General features: G+C 38.1%; 1 pseudogene across 1 annotated transcript; it reads left to right on the top strand.

Annotated features, from left to right (window-relative positions):
* The first annotated feature begins 12708 nt into the window (after positions 1–12708).
* LOC308415603 (60S ribosome subunit biogenesis protein NIP7 homolog) lies at positions 12709–13250 on the top strand (annotated as a pseudogene). The gene has a single exon. The product of its transcript is annotated as a 60S ribosome subunit biogenesis protein NIP7 homolog (transcript).
* The last annotated feature ends 9013 nt before the right edge of the window (positions 13251–22263 follow it).

The raw sequence follows: 22263 nt of genomic DNA, 5'->3' as shown, positions 1-22263 counted from the left end.
TGAGTTGGCATTGTACAGAAATTAACAGCCATATTGGTCTAGAAATGTTGAACTTAATTTTTTTTCCATTTGTACAGGGGTAACGCACTGTATTAAATATGTAAGGTCTTATCTACGTGGGTTTGGTTACAAAAACTAATAAAGTATTCGCTAAATAAAAAAAATGGAGGCAGCCATAAGCAAGGCTATTTTCTTTTTTCTTTTATTTTTTTTTGCAAATTTCAGATATTTATATGACAAATTGGATAGATAATTAAGTAAATGAATTTGCAAAAAAAAAAAAAAAAGAACTAAAGTAAGGGTTTCATTACACAGAAAACAATATTGTAAGAGGAATGTTATGAGAAACATTAGATAGTTATGAATGTTATGAAAACTCTAGTGAAAAGAAAGGCGTGTTTTCCTCTCTGACACCATGAGCTAACTCGGTGACCGGTGTGAAACAGGTCCTTTCTAAAGAGTTATGGAATGAATAAAGAGCACCAAAATATGTTGACCAATTGTGTTATCACTGGATTGAATATATTTCTACAGATACTAGTTTGAATGTTAATGCTTATTTAGAGAGAGAAAATTGTTGGTATGTTAAAGTTGAAATCACACATATATAGGCACCATTAAACTAACTTAGAAATACACATTTATATTCTTCATATCGCTCTTATTTTAAGAGGGATGAGGGGGTTATGGGATGGTTTGAAGAAGAAAAAGGAGGGGGTAAATAATGCAGTTGTGTTTAAATTTTAAAAAAATGAAAATGAAAGAAATCAGTGTTTTTATTACATAGTAACATTGTGAAGTTTGTAATTTTAAAACCAATGCACCATATGTCATGTATTAGACATGACAGGAAATAATAATCAAATTTGTTCTGTTTAATTAATTTACTGTGTTTATGAATATATTCTTAGCCCAAATGCCAATCATTATTTAATTAGGCCCTCCTGCTTTATGAAATGCCTACTTAAACCCAAGAAAATTGGGATGCACTTGCCTTTATTATACATGCCTGACTTGTGATTATCAGATTTACCTACAAAAGAAATGGCTACCATTGGCTCAGGAGCTGTTCTCAGCCCAGACCACTTAATCTTCCTTTTCTCCATCTTTGGCAAGGATGCAATTTTTCCTGAAGCTTTTTAAATATTCAAATTTCATTAACATATATAATAAAATAAACACAGAGTTTCATTCTATTATAGTTCCCTTTGTTCTGTGAAGGTTTATTGAATAACCCCATATGTTCAAGAAGTAAACTAGCCATGCCAAGAAATACACATCATTTTGGGTTATTGCACAAATGGGACAGCTGTGCTGGGTCAGACAAATCATCTATCTAGTCTGGTGCTTGAGGTTATCCAATAATTTTAAAAAATATATGGATTGTGTTTCAATTAAAAATTAAAAATTGGTAATGAGTTAAATATCATACTTTAGGTGTGGTTTTTTCCAAAGCATGCTTTCAAAAACAAGCAAAACTGATAATATATTATAATACATTATATAATATATAATATAATATATATATATAACTGATAATGTATATTTTAGTATAAACTATGAAGACCTACCAAGAAAAAAAGATATTTAGTCCTCCTGTGATCAGCTCTGTTATCCAAGAACAGCATCTGCCATGCAATAATGAGAAGATGGGGGGTTTCTTTTGCTGCTAGGCAACTTAAATCTCTTATAGTTAAGAATACCAGCATATCTTTTAAAGAACGGTCATTTTTGTCTTGCAAAGAGATTCCACATACATACATATATACATACATACATATATACATACATACATATATGTATATGTATAACTACACACATGCACATATATATTATAGTACTAAACTTATATTTAAACTACAATTTTTTGGTCTTCTCTTAGCCATACTCAGGGAAGACAGTAGTGCAGACTGTCTTTCTATATAGCTCTTTTCTTACATTGTCAGTTATGTTTGGATATTGTTATAGGGCTTTCCCCTCCTAATATTTATTATCTGGTACTTAGTATCTATTCATGAAATATGTGGTAGGCATAGTGTGAATTTAGTTCCTTTCTTGGAAAATTAAAAATTCTTATTTCAGGATTTTCAGAATTCAGTGTTTTTTTTCCCCAATAAAGAATTAAGAATTGCAAAGAAGTCTAGTGATTATCTTAAAGCCCAATTTCTTTTGTCTTTTTTAGCCTCTGCCTATGAGTATAAAAATTGAAGACAGAATGGAAGGGAGGTGAAGGCTAGTGGAGTTTGCAGTACTGAGAATACATGCTGGGATCAAATATTTCCCAAGGCTAATTAGCAAGTTAAAAAGTCAACTGTGGAATGCATATGAGACTGCAAGGGAAGTCAAGTGAGAAGGGGAAATGCAAGTAGACATGTGCAGCATATACTTGTAGAAGAGGAATTGCTACTGCCATTGAAAAAGTGAAAGAGACTTCGAGAAAATTAATGAAGTGAAAACTAAATTAGTTAATGAAGTAAGCGCCACAAAATTAATGAACCAAGGACTAGAAGAGCACATATTCAGAAAGTAACTCTTCACACACAAATTTGAAGCTTAGCCTTTATGTATTTTGAGAACCTGGCCACCCAAGACAGAAATAAGCAATATATTGACAGTGACATTTTCTTTCTAAGAATATAAATAAGGACATACCAGCAGAATTTTAAGCCATGGCTCTATTTTCATTCTACTGTAAAGGTTAGTAGGAAATTGAATTAGACTAGACATCATAGTAAAAAGGGTAGTAGGTGGGAAAAATACCCATTTACACAATGATCACTGTGTTTCAAAGGCTTGCTTTAAGTCACTCACTCCATCTGCAAACCTTTAGACACAGGTGTATTTGCCATTGTCAAGGTTATGAAAAGAAACTAAAAAATGACACCTAAGCAGTAGATGAGCTACATATTGAATGGCTCTTTCAATTGTATTCCAATTTCCTACACACATTTAGGTTTCTGATGGGTATTCCTTTCTCCTTTTTTTTTTTTTTTTCCCTTCACCTCCTTTTGAAGGTTTTTTGATCTTTTCTACCACGTATTCTTGCCAATCATTGAGTACTTTAATCAACTTTACATATGGGAGAGTCACTTGACCTCCCCAATGTAACATTGAAATTCCATTTTTATAAGGTTTTTCTCTATCGAAATTTATCAAAATTTACAGAGAAGTTACTGGAGAGTACCTGTGTGCTCCCAGCCTACAAGTTCCCCCACTACACGTAATTAAGGCCAACTTTTTTACTTTTCATCTATAATCATGTCCCCGTTCTGTACCAGGATCCTCCATTCAGTGGTCATGTTTCCTGGGGTTTTTCTCGGCTCAGGCCATCTCTTAAGTTTTTATTTTTTAATGAATGTGATAGATCTGAAAAGAACTTGTCAAGTATTTTATAGAATACAGCTTAATTTTGATTTGTCTTTTTTTTTTGTGAGTAGGTTGGGGTTGTGGCGTTTCAAGACAATTACCATGGGACATAAACACGGGTAACTACTACTCATGTTGAACTTGTGTCACTTGACTGACGTAACACTTCTGGTTTCTGCACTGGAAAGGCAGAATATTATTTCTCCCTCCTCTATAACTCTTAGAAAAAGATCACTGTTTCTTGTCCATGATGAACTTTATGGTATGCTATACTACAGCTCTCCACAGAAAAGTTTCTAGGGAATTGCCATTCATAGAACTAGTCTTTTCTTCCCAGTTTACTATTTTACTATCCAAGAATTTTCTTGCATTAACTTGAATTTTTTTAACATTTTCTTTACCCTTTCTTTCTTGTGTATTGTTGTCAAATTGTCTTAACTTCAGGCATGTCTGGCTAGTTTATTTGGAGTTTTCTGTTCCTTTGAGTATATTAACTATAATATTTTAAGAATGCTATAATTACTTTCTAAACCTAAAAGATCTTTCAAGTTTATGTGAATCTCCTACCCAACTCCAAATACCAAACATTTATTCATAGAGTCAGGAAATATGGTCGTGGAAACTATTTTTGAACAGTAGACATGTTCATTGATATAAGGGAGTCACTGCTTCTAGACCCTCTTAGCAAACAGAGCAAAGATGACATATATGTATAATATCCAAGTATATTTACATATTTATCAATAAGATTTCTTCATTACCATCTATACCTACATTAAGTTTAATAATTCATGCCATACCGGTTCTTTACTCTTTCCCAAGCATGCCAAACAAACTTCTTTCTCAGAACTGTTATACTATTTCCTCTTCTTAAAATACCCTTCCACATGTAGCCTCTAGGCCCATATCATTACTCTCTGTACACCTTCTTTTAGATGTCACCTTCTCTACAAGTCTAATTTTCTAGAATTTTGTATCAGCATTCTAACATTTTAGGAAACACCAATAATTCCTTCTGGTGTTTTCATAAGTATTGAACATATCAGAGACTAAAGCAATTCAAAAAATGCAGTTCTGGGGGCTTATATCCATCCTTCTCATTTCAAGAAAACAATACTAGGCTTCCTTTTAATATTTTCTTTCTCAGATAGTAGTATCTGATACTAAATTAAGTGACTAAAAAGCAGTATCAATTCTCTCATTCAAGATGCAGTCATTCCAAAGAAGTAACCAAAGTTGTAAGAAGTTGCTTTCTTGTATAATACAGCAATTTTCACTCTGAGTAAAACAAAACAAAACAAAAAAATATGAGGTTTGTGAATATTGTTCACTGAAGAAATGGCACATGTTCAGGAAATTTTCCCGTGCCAATGTGTCCAAGGTTCTTTTCCACTTTGTCTTCTATTAGATTCATTGTATCTGGTCTTATGCAAACGTTCTTGATCGACTTGGACTTGAGCTTTGAACAAGGAGATAAGAATGAGTCCATTTGCATTCTTCTAAATGCTAACCTCCATTTCAACCAGCACCTTTTGTTGAAAATGCTGTCTTTTTGTCACTGGATGGTTTTGGTTCCTTTGTCAAAGATCAAGCCACCATAGGTGTTTAGGTTCATTTCTGGACCTTCAATTTTATTTCATTGATATACCTGCCTGTCTCTGTACAAATGCCATGTGGCTTTTATCACTATTGCTGTGTAGTAGAGCTTGAGTTCAGGGATGGTGATTCCCCCAGAAGTTCTTTTATTGTGGAGAATGGTTAGGGTAGACAGAACCTGTAGAGACCATATCCAGTGGATAGGCATGGCCCCTGGTTGAGTGATGAGGCCACCCACCCTCCTCAAAAACATTAATCCAGAATTCCTCCTGTCAAAAGGAAATGCAGGGACAAAATGTGGTGCAGAGGCTGACTGAAGGAGAGGTCACTCAGAGACTGCCTCACCCAGGGATCCATCCCTTATGCAGACACCAAACCCAGTCACTATTGATGATGCCAAGAAGTGCTTACTGACAGGAGTCTGATATAGCTGTCCCCTGAGAGGATCTGCTTGAGTCTGAACAATACAGATGCAGATGTACAGGGCCAAATATCAGACTGAGCGCAGGGACCCCAATGAAGAAGTTAGGGCAAAAACTGAAGGAGCAGACGGGTTTTCTAACCCCATAGAAAGAACATTATCAACCAACCAGACTCTCTAAAGCAGCCAGGGAGTAAACCACCAACCAAAGAGTACACAATGCAGGGAAAGATGGCTCCAGCTGGATATAACAGAGGATGACTGTAGGGAGCCGTTTGTGCCACACCCAAACATGGCACCGGCTTCCCACCGAGAACTCAGCAAACAGAGCTGTTGCCCAGCCAAGAGACTTAATGCGCATGCGCCACATACGTCATAGCCCGCTCTCGGGGCATACTATTGAGTTACTGGAGGGCGCACCAAACAGGTAGCGACACGAGTCTCCTAGGCATATATAGCAGTGCATTTCTCCCCCACGTGGAGAGGAAGATAGTGGAGAGATTGCAGGAGACTCCACCTGGAGGGATGGCGGAGAGGTACCACGTGGAGAGAGACTGGACAGAGAGATCGCACGTGGGAGACTGCTCGTGAGAGGTCGCCTAGACAGTAGAACCCGGCAGGGAGTCCCCGGCTCAGAGAGAAGTTTCCTGCTCAAGAAGTCCCCTGCTCAAAGTGCCGTACAATAAAGGTTATCCGCAGAAGAATCTGTTTGGTTGTTGCACGCCTGTTCCTATCAGCGGGAAGCGTGGGCGCGTGACAGATGACCTTATTGAGCATCACTGGGAGGGGAGCCCTTTGGTCCTGTTGAGGCTCAATGACCCAGGAGTCATAGGGTGCTGAGGCAGGAGTAGGTGGGCAAGTGGGGGAATAGAGGGTTTGTGCAGAGGAAACTGAAGAGGGGGATAACATTTGAAATGTCAACAAATAAACTAACCAATAAAAGTGAAAAAAAAAAAAAAAAGAAAGAAAGAGCAAATGCTTGGCCAGTCCAGCTTATAGCTGATCAGGGCCAAAGATGACTTTAGAAATGTGATTGGTTCCTTCATTGTTGAAAAGCAAATAAAAAGTCAGAGAAAAATATCCCAGTTCTACCACAATCACACCAATTTTCCCAGCCCACCCATTCCCTTAGCTGTCATCCCATAGCTTCCAATTTACCTCTGCCAGCTTCTTTCTTCCTTGTTTTCAGGACTGGATCTCAATTTTACTTCTTCTAATGTTCTGTTTCCTCCCTCATTTGATATACTGAGCTCAGCCTCCCCTCTTGATTTTCCTTGCCACAAATGCTGCAAAGAAGATACATCTATTCACCAACTTCACCCTAATAAAGACCCAAACATATAGCTAGAGCCAGGCTAGGATCTTCAGTTCTGCCAGGAAAGATGCACAGTATAAGAGTATTCTTTTTACATAGCAATAAGGCATTTAGATTAGGAATGTACCACAAGATTAGGGCGAAAAGGAAATGCTAGGGATCATTTTTATGGTAAATAAATCAGAGGGGGTGTTTGTAATTTTGTCTCCCTGATCCCCTAAATCTTATCTCCCAGGTTCCAGGTTGTTACATATTTTTTAAATGAGAAACATCTAGTTCTCTAGTGAAGACAAGCAGGATGGCATCTATGGAAAGCCATGAAATTGACAACAAAAAGGCAAGAAACGGCTTCAACCCTGTTGACTAAAAAACTAAGTCTAAATATGTTTTAAAAATAAATAATATCATTTCTCAGACTCTTCATACCAATATTAATATCTGTAAGTAGTTAAGGTCCTGAGAGTTTAATTGCACTGACAATGTCATTTTCAAAGTGATAAGATGAAAAACAAAACCGAACAAAACAAAAGCTGTGAGAAATTTGCAGCTGTAAGGTCAGACCTGAGACTTCCTGGGCTTTCATGAAACTGATTTCATTTCATTGAAAATGAACATGATCTTATAGCTGATATCAAACCCATCAATAAAGGAACCGGGCAAAAGAAAACACAGGTCCTGAAAGCTATAGATAACTTCAAACTAATAAGATAAATATATTTATACAAATATAAACAAAAACTCAAGCCAACAGAGATCAGGATTTCTAGTTTTCTTATGGTTTTGTCAGTTGTATTTAGAAAATATGAAATTCATAACCCATTTTGTAGAGTCATAAATTAACTTTAATTTTCTGCTATGAAGGTGGCTTCTTTAATGTGTCCTTAAGGAAATGTGAAGCTTTAGAGAAGCTGTCAAAAGGGCCAGAGCCCCTTGGTGAGGCTGGGGGCAACCACAGCACCACCACTGCTGCCACTTTCTGGTGTTCAGCCTGCAGGCCAGGTTGCTCAGTCTCCCACACTTCCTCCCCGGACAAAAAGAGTAATCACTTCAACATCCACAGGTGAGATATTGGTTTAATGAAAAAGACTGGAGTAAGATTAGTTATTTGAAAAGTTTCATGACAGGCAAGTCAACAACCAATTGGGATTAACTAGTTTTGATAAGTTGGGAGAAAATAGGAACTTACACCACTGAGACAAACATCCTAAGATTTTGAATACTTATTCACAAATGACAGTATTTTCTGTTAAAGCTGCTCTCTGAGCACCATTATCAGAGAGAATCAACTTTTCACTTCACCTACTCAAAAGACTAAAAGACTCTGTTGACACAGTTCTTCTTAAAAGCTGTGCTTTATGGGCTTTAGATATACCTCTAGCAAAGGGGCAGGAATCACTGTGAATGGATAAACAAACCATTCCCTAAAGTAAATTCTAATTCTCTCACCTAATAATTCAGGCTTTACAGTCTTCAAAAATATGAAATGGGGTGATGGAACATTAAGCCAAAATAAATGCTGCAAGGGCCAGAGAACTAAAGAAACAATCCATGAAAATTTACGAAACAAATTAGCAGCACATGGGTAGTCAGATCACAGGGCAGAAAACAGTGAAAAATACTGCCCAGATGATGTCTTTCCTATTGTTTCCTGTAATCATCACAGAAATTCCTTCTTATCATCCATATTTTCATTCATTCAGCTATTTGTTTTTAAGGGGAAAAAATCATAGAATACCTACTATGTGCCAGGAGATGTTCCAGGTACCAGAAAGACAGTAGAAATAAGAGAGAAATTGTCTATATTTTCATGCAGCCTATCTCTGGCAATAGGTAATGAGCATGAAAACTCAGATAAAACTGTACAGACACAAATATTAGAAATAAAACGGAAATAGACTGATGTCACAGGGAGGATACCGGTACAGGTACTCCTTTCTATGAATCAGTAAGTCTGAGGACATAGTCTGAGTACAGGCTTCATGGATGAATGGAGCCATTCATGCAAATAGAGGTTTGCAGATATATGAAAAATAATGTTCCGAGAAGAGGGGATATCCATGGAAAAGTAATGTTTACACAAATGAAAGCTTAGATTCATAGGGGCTGGAACTTCCCAAGCCTGGTAAATATAACAGATAAAATCAGAGAAACTGGCAGGAAGTGACTGGTAAAGACCTCAGAAGCACTGGATAAGAATGCAGAGTATTTTATCCCAAGCATAATGAATGACATAAAACTATTTGCACTTTAGACTATTTATTTTTTACTTAGCCAGAGAGATTAATGGCAGATGAGGGTGGGTATAAGGAGATGAGAATGAACGTGCAGTAAAGAGAGAAACAGATACTGGCCAGTGCCTTGCTAGAAAAAGAGACGTAAACAAAGTTTGGCTCAGCTTTAATGTAGCCCGCATGAGACTTGCTACTGAATTCACTGTGAGTTGAGTGAAAGAAAGGATTCAAGAGCTTACTTAGGAACCGATTAGAGTGGTGCCAGGTCTCTGGAATGGGGAGCAATAAAAGAAGACGATTAGAAGTCTATTATTATCTAATAATACTGCAATAAAATGCTTTAATTTTGTTTATAGATAAGAGGACTATGTCAGAAGGCCATGCAGCCAGAGTACCCACGCTGTTCTGGCTAGTTTCCCAGGCTATGGAATGTCCCAGGGTCAAGTAGCAAATATCTCTCCCAAGGTTTTATTCTTCCCCACAACTCCTTTTTTTTCACATTTTTATTGGAGAGTTTATGTATTTACATTTCAAATGTTATCCCCTTTCCAGGTCCCCTAACCCCCTCTGCCTGTTTCTATGAGGATGCTCCCCCACCCACCTACCTATTCCCACCTCACCAACTGGCATAGCCCTACATTGGGAAAACGAGCCTTCACAGGACCAAGGGCTTCTCCCCCTATTGATGCCAGACAGTGCCATCCCCTGCTATAGAAAACAAGCTCCACTGACTTTTTCCTGTTGCTAAGCTCCTTTCTTGTCTTCTCATACTTAACTACTTCTTATCCACTGGTCCAAGACCTGAATTCTGGAGTTATTGAAAATTACTCCATTACCCACTGCAACATGGGTGAAGTTAAATTTGATGAAGGATTTTAAAATCTCATGATGAGTTTGAGTGGCTTTTACATCCAGTAAACAACAACAAAAGCAAAGCAAACCAAACAAAATCTACACTCACTCATAGGACATGAAAGCCAGAGTGATGGTGGCTCATTTCATATTTTGTTTGTTTATCATGGAGTTATAAACATTGTTGAAATGCTTTTCTGTGCTAAGAATTATCATGCAGACTCCTAGATGTTTAAAAAAATTGTAAAAGTATTATAGTATAGATATTTAAAATAACATTTTTTAGTGTGAGTGTGTGTAATAGTTTAATTAATGCTATGATAAGTGGAGTGACAATCTTCTTCCTCTAAAATCCATTCTCTACCTACCACAAACAAAGTGCCAGGTACAGGAAACCTTTGTTCAGATTTTTGGTTAGGGAAGTCCAAGAAACATCTAAAATAATATACACTATTGCCATTGCCCTTGGTTGCCTCAATGGAGATAAGACCACGTTGCTGAATTATGCATACACTTCAGACACAAGATTTGGAGTAATCATTTTGGATCTGACCTGGAAACCACCACACTGAGGACTAGCCATCACAGTTTTGAAAAGAGCCATTCAAGGTACCAACAGAGAAAAGCAATTAAATAGTCCTATCCAGCTATAACACCAAGGAACCACCATGGCCAGTATGGCAAGATATTCTGAAAAGGACAATAGTAATATTTATATCTTAGAGATAAGCAACAATCACTCAAATTGAATATGAAGGCCTATTCAATAAGAGGATATCTATGTCTGGTACTACAGATTTAGCTTAACCTTTGAGAGTTAAGGCCACAGAATCCACAAGACAGCATAGTACGACCAGTTTTCTAAATCAGCATAAGCTCTAACAGCATTCTAGATATTTATCTATATGTATCTATATAGATACATGTATCTCTTGTGCATCATCAAAGAGGCTTCTCTTTGCAATAGATTTATATCATTAAAAAGCCACAAAAAAATTGTAGAAATCTCCTAAAAATAGTATATTTAACTTCAGTATGACTACAACACAGCCACTATACTTACTGCTCAAGGAATATCTCAGAAGAGGAGGATGGAAATATTCAGAAAGCTAAGTGATCAGTAAGTACATCTGCTGCAGGACAGATTCTTCTGAAAGAAAATAGAGAAATGGAGAACATGATGTGGAGGGTTATACTTAGAAGGACTACTTGTGAATATGGATAAGATATGTTGTATAGAATTCTAGTAATAAAATGTTATATCAAAACACAAGAAAGTGTAGGTTGATTAATACAAAATGTAACATAAATCCCCTAAACAAAAATACAAAAATAAAATATCATTAACTAGTCATGAGCATACTCTCATAGATTTTCCACTAGAGTGGATCACTTATTCTAGAACTTGGAGTTGTGAAGCTTGAATCTTGCATTACTACAACAAGTCTGTCTTCAAGGAAAAATGACACTGTCACATGGTTCCCTTTGAAACAAATGGCAAAGATGGTAATATTGAGCTGTCCTTGGAAGTGAACAGAGAGCCCCAAAAGCCAGTTTAGCATAGATAGAAGACACAGTGTTTTATGCTTGGCTTTCCTCTATTCAGAAATGCCTCTCTGGCCCAACTGATGTTTTAAAGGCCTCTCTAGAGGGCAGCCTCAAGGAGGTCAGGTCAGGAGGTTAGAATATGATGTGGTGAGAGGTCCTGGGGTCAACTTTGGAGAAACACAAAACACAGAGAGGAAATAGTTGTTACCCACTACAGAAGGAACTGACATTTACAAACACATCTGTTCCCAGAGAGTTCAGTGGGAATGGGGTTCAAAGATTGTTTGTTGTCTGTAAGCTCTGACAGTCACAGAATACAACTCTGAGCACACTGCATTCCATTCTGGTGCCATGATTCCCAGATTCCTATCTGGAGCTAATCCTTTCCAATAGTATATAAGATGCTGCTCTGTCCTTAAAGCTTATGTTTGTTTTCCTCTCAAGCTCCTCAGCACACATCTTGACAGTTACTTTGTACATTTAAGATTATCCATTTCTGCCACCACTGCAGGCCTTATCGTTACAGTGGGACTCTCATAATGACTTAATCACATTATTATCACTTTACGATGCAGTTCCCAGAGTATCCTGAAAGCAATCTATAAGCTAAATAAAGATAAACCATACACAGCATGTCAAGTCTCATGCATTCAGTTTCAAAGGGAGCATCACAGAGCTGAACTTTCTCATGTCCTTTCCCACTGTCAGCTCTACAATGTTCCCACAAGCAATGAGACAGTCATTCAGCCACCTTCTGGTCAGGACTCATGACCATGTAGGCCACTGGTTCTTAGCCTTCTTAATGTTGCAACATTTAAAACAGTTCCTCATACTGTGGTGACCCCCAACCATGAAACTATTTTCATAGCTACTTCACAACTGTACTTTGCTACTGTTATGAATCATTACATTACAAATTGTAATGTAAATATCTTTGAAGATAGTTTTCCAAAGCAGCTTCTGCCCAGAGGTTGAAAACCTCTATTCTACAGTAATAGGCAGGTTAGTGAGAAAATGTCAGCATGTCTTATAGAAATTAGATTAAGATTGAACAAAAGCCACTAGGAATGTCTGTAACATGTAGAGAATGTGAAATCAGTTAAGGGTGCAATCTGCTGTTCTTATTTATAAAACTTCCCAGCATTGGACTTTTATGCTACAAAATAATAAAATAAAAGGGGTATATGGAAATAGGCAAATACATTCTTGGCATACTAAGCCACTTCTAAAGAAATAATTGGACCAGAGGTCATGCTGTGATTTTTCTTAAAGCAAGTAAAGGAAAGCAAGGATTTGTGAAAGTAGAACGCATTTACAATTCTATTTAAGAATGTCCAGTTTCAAGGCACCAGGATCCCAGGAGCCAAGATAGTGGGTAAATGAAGCCTTCAACTGAAGAAGAGACCTACATGATGTTTGAGAAAATTACCAATTACATTGGAGAGACCCTACAACTCCTGGTGGACAGGACCAATGGCACCTACTGTTTCCAGCTGCGCAACGGCTCAGTATACTATGTAAGTGAGATGATCCTGATGCTGGACGCCAACATTGCTGGAGATAAGCAAGTGTCACTGGGGATGTGTTTTGGAAAGCTTACTAAGACCCAGAAGTTCCGGTTACATGTTACAGCTCTGGATTACCTTGTACGCTATGCCAAGTATAAAGTGTGGCTAAAACCTGGAGCAGAACAGTTTTTTAGTATGGAATCCATGTGTTGAAATCCAGTCTGGGTTTCATTACTGAAAACATGTCTCGGTACCAGGGAGTAGTGATTTATTCCATGGCAGACATTCCATTGGGTTTTGGGGTGGCAGCAAAGTCTACCCAAGATTGCAGAAAAGTGGACCTCATGGCAATTGTGGTGTTCCATCAAGCAGACATTGGGGAGTATGTATGCCAAGAAGAAACACTGACTTAGGATGGTTATCCCAAGAACATTTTTGCTGTGTGAGAGGGCTTAGCGTTGTCTCCTATGTGCAGGCCATCATGTAAAATCTGGATAACACTGAGCTATGGAGCTTGGCTTCTTATCAGAAATGGCTCAAAAATAGGGTTTCAGGCCCTCTAGAAGTAAAAGCAGGTGTACCAAAAGTATAAGGCTGGCTCAGGCTACTTGGCAAGTTCAGGGCTAGCCTGAGCTACATAGTGACATGTTTCAAAACTTTAAAACAAACCATGACCTATGAGTGTTTGTGTGAGTAAATAGACTGTTTCTGTTTTGTATCTGCATCATCTATGTTTGAATCAGAAGACTCATTCTGAGTGACAGTTTCTAAGTTACTTTACTGAGGACAGGAGTAATCTTACTTTTACCTATGATAACACTGTTTTTCAGGCTTATAATAGCACAGTAGACTTTCTATTATTGTTTACTAATATTAAAGGTAGAAATAGCCATATAATAATAGTAAGCCATGCCTATGGTTTATATATAGGATTAAATAAATTTTTATAGAAAAAATATATATATTTATAAAGAATTTATAGTTTCAAGGGGAGCGAGTGGTAAACATAAAGAACTTTTGTTATGTGAAGATTTGTAAGACCATAGAAATAAATGGCTTTCTACATGAACAGTGCAACTAACCAGGTTACTGCCTGGCCTTGCACTGGGGAGGAAGACTCTACGCATGACCTCTGAAGTAGAAGTTCCTGGATATATCAGGTGATGCAAATTCATGTGGTGTTTTGTTGTTGCTGACTCACGTGTTGTTTTGCTAAGGCAAGACCCATGGGAAGACGTGTAATCTTTAGAAAAGTATAAATAGGACCCAATGGACAATGACGGTGTGCTTGCATAGCTAGCTAGTTTTACAGTGCTTTCTTGGTCTTGTATTTTCATTCTCCTTTTTGCTGATCTTCACTTCATCGAGAGAGATATGCAGAGAACTCTTGTCAACTCAGTTGGTCCTGATCACTTCCATTGATTTGTGCTGACTTGGCAGCAGAAGGCTAGCAGTTTCTGCTAGATTCTGCCACTGCGACTGATTTGTATTTGGTACCCTGACACTACGGAACTCGACTGCTTGTGTTCTGACAGAGAATGGAATCACCCTAAAAACTACTTCCAACCAGCTCCACATCCCCTTGTCCTATTTACCATCTTTTCTCTCCTGTCTTTGGACAGTGGGCTAGAAGGGAGGTCAACGTGTTTTAAAAACCCTTATTAAAACTAGGTTTTAAAAATCTAAGCCCCCAACACATATACAGCAGAGGACTGCTGGTCTGGCCTCAGTGACAGAAGATGCACCTAGCCCTTGAGAGACTTGAGGCCCCAAGGAGATCAGAAGTTTGGGGTCGTGGGGGCTGTGATGGTGTGGGGACATACCTTTGGAGATGGGGAGGAGAAATGGGATGCGGAACTGTTGGAGGGCAGAGTGGGAGGGGGATAGTAAATGGACTGTGAGGACAGATTAAAGATAATATTAATTTTAAAAATCTAAGCCTGCAGACCCCTGCACAATGGGTGACTACCAGGACCTAATTCAGAAATGAGATAGTTGAGACACTTGCTGATGCTCAGCACATTTCCATGTGACATTTCCCTTCTCATACTTTTTTCCCACATACAGTTTTTTTTTCATTATTTTTTGTTTGTTCAGTTCAGTTCTGTTCTGAGTTGTGTTTTCCTGGCACCTGGGCTTCCTCGGAATCCTTATACCCTTCCTTTGAATCCTTAGGTACTGAGAATGTGGGCAAATCCCACCATGTGTCACGCCCATTGGTCATCCTGTTCGGTGAGTTTCTGGAAACCTAAAAGCCCTCCTTTGTGAGGGTTATGCTACATTTTTATAATTAAGAAAAAGTTATTCTCATCTCAAACTTTCTCAATGTATGCATTTGGTGTGAGAGCTAATTTGGTTCCCAGTGTGATGGGATTTAGAAATACCAAGATTAGTAAAGCACAGTTTTGGGTATACCTGGGATGATCTTTCCAGCTAATTGACTCCAAGACATTTGGAGTGAAATGTGCCACAATTCAATGGTTTGTAAGGCTGAAATGAAACAAAGGCAGAAAATGGTAAAACGATCTGACACTTTCTCTTTATCTCCTGACTTATTTAAGAACTATACTCCCACATACAGACACACAAGCACACTACCACCACCATACTGTCTCTGCTTCAGGGGACTGACACCTGTAAAACAATACAATGAAACACATATAGCTGCCTCATTTAAATCGGCTCTCTGGTATTTTGCTTGCAATTATGCAAAGTAACTGCCACATTTGATAAAAATGTCTGTTTGTGGATGTGATTAAAGTGTTGAAGTTGTGTTCTTGGCAGGGGTTCAAATGCCCAAATTTTTTGTAATAAGAGAGAAGCCAGAGATCCAGAAATGCACAAAGTAGACCAAGGACACATTCACACAGGTAGACATTAATACATCTGCAAACCAAGGTAAAGTATCAGCCACCAGAAGCTACAAGGGAAGGGAAATATTCCCCACTAGAGTTTTCATATCAAGCGTGGCTATAACCATATCTTGATTTGGACACAATAAAGCTGACTGAACATTTGACACCAGGCCTGTGGAAGAATATGTTTTGTTCTCTGAAAGCAATCTGTCAATGAAAACAAATGTCACTGAGAAATAGACAGAATGGCCCCTGAAACATAGATAGTTGGCATAGATAGGAGCTTCACTTTAGGGTGAAAGTGAAAAAAAGTTGCTTTCTTTTTTTTTTTCTTTAACAACTTTGTTTTACCAAACAAAGATAAATGTACAGATTTTAAGCATTTTTGCATAAAATTATACAATACATTTTTGTCAGTACTTGTTATTTTTTAAAGGTTTGATAGTGTGAGAAAGATCTCACCAGTAACAATGAGCATAAAGTACAAAGTTGCTTTCATAAAGAGTATATGTATGCTCAGGCAAAAGCTTTTAAAAAGCCAAGTAGAAAAAACACTGGAAGAAAGGCCACATTGCCAGGAAAAGGAAGTAGGGAAAAAACCTAGAGCAGGGCTGCTAGGAAGATGACAAGAACTTCTAGCTAGAGACACAGGTCTGAGAGGGGATGCAGGATTGACAGGGAACACCAGTCCTCCAACCCATGCAGGACAGACACTCTGACAAACATACATGTTTCTGTATGTATGTGAATCCCTGCTGCATGGTTGTCCTTTCTGTGTTCTCTGTTTCCTTCCCCTTTCTGATAAGAATACAATCATTCATTATAAGGCATACCTTACAATGTGTAATGTACTTAACTATTATTGTTCAAACACTTCTTCCAACTAGGTCATTTTCTAGGATTCCAGGTAGATTTGAACTTTCAAGGGACCCTATCAAATGTAATCCACACAGAATTATCTATAAGCCATACTTAAAAAATTTTGCTTATATTAAATCATACCACTATTACTAGCTACATCTTATACATGAGGAAAGTGAGGATTGCAATGAGGTTAAGCAAACAGCCTGGCATTATACACACACACACACACACACACACAGGGCATCACACACACACACACACACACACACACACACACACACACACACACACAGGGCATCAGCACTAGTTTCAACCCTAAACAATTTGGTTCCAAAAAGTTATACTCCAAAAACATTAGAATAATCTGCTAGGAACAACTTCTTTTTAAAGCAAAAAATATTGTCATTTCTTATACCTATCTTTCATAGGAGATTAAATTTAAACAACCTTATTTACATATCTACTTCTGTTTAGACAGAGCATAATCCTTAAAGCTTGTTTCTTTCATTATAAACAGGATGACTCATAAATTTGTTCAGTGATCTTCCCTGTTGCAGATAACAGCTGGATGATATGGAAGTAACTTTTTTTCTGTATCATTATGTGAATTATTTTTCTTTTTAATTATTATTGATTTCTATTCAGATGTCTCCCCCTTCTTGATCACCTTTGCAGAATTCTTCAACCCATTTCCCACCACTTTTGCACCCTGGGAATCCCCCTTCCCTGAGGAATCAATTTTCTATAGGATTAGGTCAGACAAGGCCATCTTCTGTTACCTCTGTGCTAGGTGCTAGGTCCAACCCTTGTATGCTCTATGGTTGGTGGCTCAGTCTCTGGGAGCTCCGGGAGTCTAGAATAGTTGACACTGTTGGCCTTCCTATGGTTTGTCATCCCCTTCAATCTTTCCTTTATCTTTCTTTTCCTAGGGGTCCCTGACCTCAGTCCAATGGTTGGTTATGAGTATTTGCATCTGTTTCAGTCAGCTGAAAGTTTCTCAGAGGACAGCCATGCTAAGTTCCTGTCTACAAGCACAACATGGCATGAGTAATAGTATTAGGATTTGGTGCCTGCCCGTGGGATGGATCCCAAGATAAGCTGTTCACTGGTGGGCCATTCCTTCAGTCTCTGCTCCATTTTTGTCCCTACATTTTTGTTGGACAGGAACAACTCTGGGTCAGAAATTTTGAAGATGGGTTGGTCAATCTTCCCCTCCACTGAAGGCCCTGTCTGTCTACTGTCAAGTAATTTTAATTGAGCACCTTATATGTACTTAGCAATGGACTAGGTGTAAGATGTGGGTGGTGCACAAGGGAAACAAAATCCTCAGTCTTGAATGCAAATGGAGAAATCCAATTAACCATTAACCAAATACCTGCCCATTTGCTTATAAAAGGATGACAAGTCGGCTTCATTTCACGTGAAAATCCAGGGAAGAAGTCTGTAAAAGGAATCACTGAAATTAGAATCTGAGAGATCTCTGCAATGCAAGAAGTGCCTCTGAGAAAGAAAAAGTCACCTTGACCTGAGAAAAAAACCAAAGAACATCCAAGAAGCCAGATGATGGATCAGATGAAGATGGAGCAAGGATTGAAAGAATGAAGGAAAATCAGTGGCTATACAGTCAGGTAATATTTTCTTATTATCTCTTCTGTACTTGTTTTACATAGTTCTAATTTAGTCATCCTTACAGATGGATGGTGGTCAATATTCTTCACCTCGGCTTTTCAGATGATGCAAACTGAAACTCTGAGCACCTTTTGGACTAAGGCTATTATTGATTGTAGTACTCAGTTTTTTCCTTGATCCCTTTAAAGATATAAAAACAAATGTAAAGACAATGTACTAAAATACCTTGTATAGGAATGCACATGACAACGTACTGATAATTGCTGTGAAACATCAAACAACTGTGATGCATTCAGTGCATGGACAAATAAAATAGTTGAGGTATATCCATACAGTGAACTATTTATTAACCATAAAAGAATGTTGTACTTAATGTGTACAAGACTACAAAATATGATTCCAAGTGAAAGAAGATGGATTAAAAGGTCATATATCCTAATGCTTTATTGATATAAAATATTCAGAGCAGTTAAATTTGCAAAGGAGAAAAAAACTGCTTAGTGGTTTCCAAGGTTCCAGGGGAAGAAGAATGAAAACTGACTGGTAATGTGATTTCTTAAAGAGGAATGAATTACCCTGAACTGGATTGTTGTGATTTTTGCTTACACCTAGAAATACACTAAGAAACATGGAATTGTGTACAATAAATGAGTAGCTTTAATAGTACATAAATTAAACCTCAACATGTGTTTTTAAGAGAGTGTTTTAGGACAAGGAGTTATTTTTGGCATAAAAGAATCAAATACCAAGACCTATGCCTGCCATTTGGATGGCATTGAATATAAGTTAGCTGTTTTTGTGCTTAAAAATTATAGCATATCCAGAATAGTCTAGAAATATTGACTTGTTTTTCCCCACAAGAAATCATATTCAGTTTTCACTCTAACTTCATTGCACTTCCTGATAGTTTTAACTCCCTTTTATCCTGCAATCTGTAAAACCAAGTGAGAGATGTCAAACTGCAGTGAGAAAGTAAGAGGGAAAGAAAAGCAAATGGAACCCATTTTATTATCCACCCAAACACTGTGGATAAATATCTCCTCCTCATTATGTTTCTGGGTTTGATTATTTACCAGGAAGATACATTTGCTGGTGATTTTCCTATGCTGCCTCCTCTTTGATGTCCTGTCTCTCTCTCCCTCAAAAGGTTCAGCTATGTCTTTAAACATCTCTACCTTTAGAACTGCAAAATAGGGCATTTACAGGCCAGCATCAGGGTGCTGTGAGGACCTATAGCAACAGTTTTTCTTAGTACTCAGTCGAAATTGAAGTAGTAGAAAATCTCCAAGCCCCAGCTGTTGATTGGACAAGACACAGCTGAAGCCTTGGGAATGTGAAGGACAGCTTTGGGACTGTGTCTGTCTGCACATCACTGAGCTTCTACATCAACCATAGCTGCAAAAGGGAAAGGGAAATGTAAAAGTACCTCAAGGAGCTAGGGAATGAAGCAAATGCTTCCCACCTTTCCCAAAGGTCTCATTTAACTTTAATTATGGAAATTAGACTGTGTTGTTTGCAGCTGTTCTGCAGTTAGCTTTCCTTGGCCTTGGCTTTATATCTGAGTAGGCAAGTCCCTCCAATAGTATCAGCATGTCACAGTGGGCAGGGTTTTCTGATGCTTTCTTTTTCTTAGATTTTATAAGCAGAGGCTAAATTAGAGAACATATTGGTTCTCTATATTGGTTAGCATTGTCTAGAGTAACAACTTATAGAATCTCTCTCTCTCTCTCTCTCTCTCTCTCTCTCTCTCTCTCTCTCTCTCTCTCTCTCTCTCTCTCTCTCTCTCTCTCTCCTGTGTGGCTTCTGTGTGTCTGGAAACAAGATTTATTAGAATGATTTACAGGCTGCAGTCTAGCTAATACAGCAATAGCTAGCTGTAAACAAAAAGTCCAAAAATCTAGTATTCTTCAATATATGCTAGAGTCCTGGAGAACTAGGATCTGATGCCAATAAAGACTTGATAGCAAGGTGAGGGTAAAGCAGACAGTGAACAAAAGATTTCTTCTTCAATGTCCTTATATAGGCTTTCAGCAGGTATAGCCAGATTTGATTTGGCTTAAAGATCTAGATTAAGGCATGTCTTTCTACCTCAAAGATTTGGGTTAGAAATAGATATTCTCACTAGAAAACAATCAAAGATCCCTTGCAGGTGTGATTTCCACTTTTAGGATGTAGTCAATTTGACAACTAAGAAGAGCCATCATAAGTCCAGCCCTTGTCAACTTGACACAGTCATCTCCTTATGCTGTGATTAATTTCTGAAAAAAAATAAGCATGTCATAAGGATGCCTAAATATAACTATCATATGTACAATTGCAAATGTATTATATATTTAAGCAGGTCATAATTATGCCAACCATAATATAACTAGCTACCCTTTGTATAACTGAAAATGCATTATAAATTTTAATTAGCTTGCTATGTCCCTTCAGAAACATTCTTTGAGTATTTCAAACTTAAATATGGTAATTATTGATATTCCCTTCATTGATGTCATATCACCTGATAAATAAATTGATGAAAGAAAACACAAATATCTGTAGAAATACATTCTTAGCAAAATATAAAACACCCATGCCAGTTACAATCCTCTTTTCTGTATATGTTCATGTGACCTTAGATGATATTTATAACTACCTTCCTATACTACCCATTCTGTATTTTCTCCACCCTTGACTAGCTCCTCAGCCAATCATGATTCTTTTCTTGGAAAAATGGCCTACACCCTCATTCCTGAAGATTCTTGGCCCTTTGTTATCCTGTCTTGATTAGGCTATTGTAGTCTCCCATTGACTTTAATCACAGGACATGGTGGCACCAAGAGATGCCCTCAAGGATCTCCTACCTTCCAAACATAATCCTTCCTACCTCCATTTTGGAGAGGCAATCCAATTTCCCCATGGTAATCTGGATCAATCATCAATTCTAACACTATTATTCCTGTCTCAGCCTGTTGGTTTAAGGGCATTTATTGAGGTTCCTGGCAGAAATGCTCCTCCCATTCCTGATCCAAAGCTTCTGGGCCAACAGAACTTAAGGTTGTGGGAACGGGAAGCAAAGATTTTCCTAGTGAATCACTAGGGGTAATATTGAGTGGAACTATTCTCTTCTCAACCCCTTGATTTCTTGACCCATGGATCCTAGCTATGGGAGAAACTGTGCCATATATTGGATGCTGATTCAAAACATATACTGCCATCTGGAGAACACTACTCCAACCTTCCAGGCTACTTCTACCTAGTTGGTGCTATCAAACCTTCCAAAAACTCATTCCATCTTTCTACTGGCTGCTTAGAATGGTGGGGAACATGGCAAGATCAGTGGATTTCATGATCATGGTCTCACTGTCACTTTTCTATGGCTGTGACGTGAGTTCCTCAGTCAGAGGCAATACTGTGTGCACTTCCAGGATAGTGGACAGGGCATTTTGTAAGTTCTGTAAGTCCACAGATAGTGATTTGGGCAGAAATATTTATGAAGTAAAGACAAATCTATAACAAGAAAAAGTATCTACTCCAGTAATAAAATAGTGTTGTCCGTTACACAGACTCCACAGAATAAGAACTCTAGTGTAGTCAATCTGCCACCAGATCACTGGCTCATCACCACAGAAAATGGTGCCATATCTGGAGTTCAGTATTGGTCACTGCTGTTGGCATATCTGTCACTCAGCAGCAGCTATCACCAAGTCAGCTTTAGTGAGTGGACATCTATATTGTTGAGCCCTGTGTTGCAAAAGCCCCATCTCTGCCACCATAGCCATTTTGTCCATAGGCTCATTAGGCAACAATGGAAATGGCTGGTGAAACAAACCAACTGTTCAAACAACAGGACATTCTATCTATTTGATTAGTGAACTCTTCCTGTGGAACTGCTTTGGACCAATCATGTACAAAACACTTCCATTTGATAATGGATTGCTGCTTTACCTGTTGTACTTTATGACTTGGTGGGTCAGATAGGACCCAGCTCATGAGGGTCAGCTCAGGTTGCTTAGTAACATGTTGACTCATTTTCAAATATTCAGTTTCCCCTAAGACCCCATAGCAGGCCAAAAGCAGTGAGACAGGTGTCCCG

This window comes from Micromys minutus (assembly GCF_963924665.1).
Source record: "Micromys minutus genome assembly, chromosome: X".
Taxonomy (NCBI): domain Eukaryota; kingdom Metazoa; phylum Chordata; class Mammalia; order Rodentia; family Muridae; genus Micromys; species Micromys minutus.
This window is presented reverse-complemented; position numbering and strand designations above follow the sequence as displayed.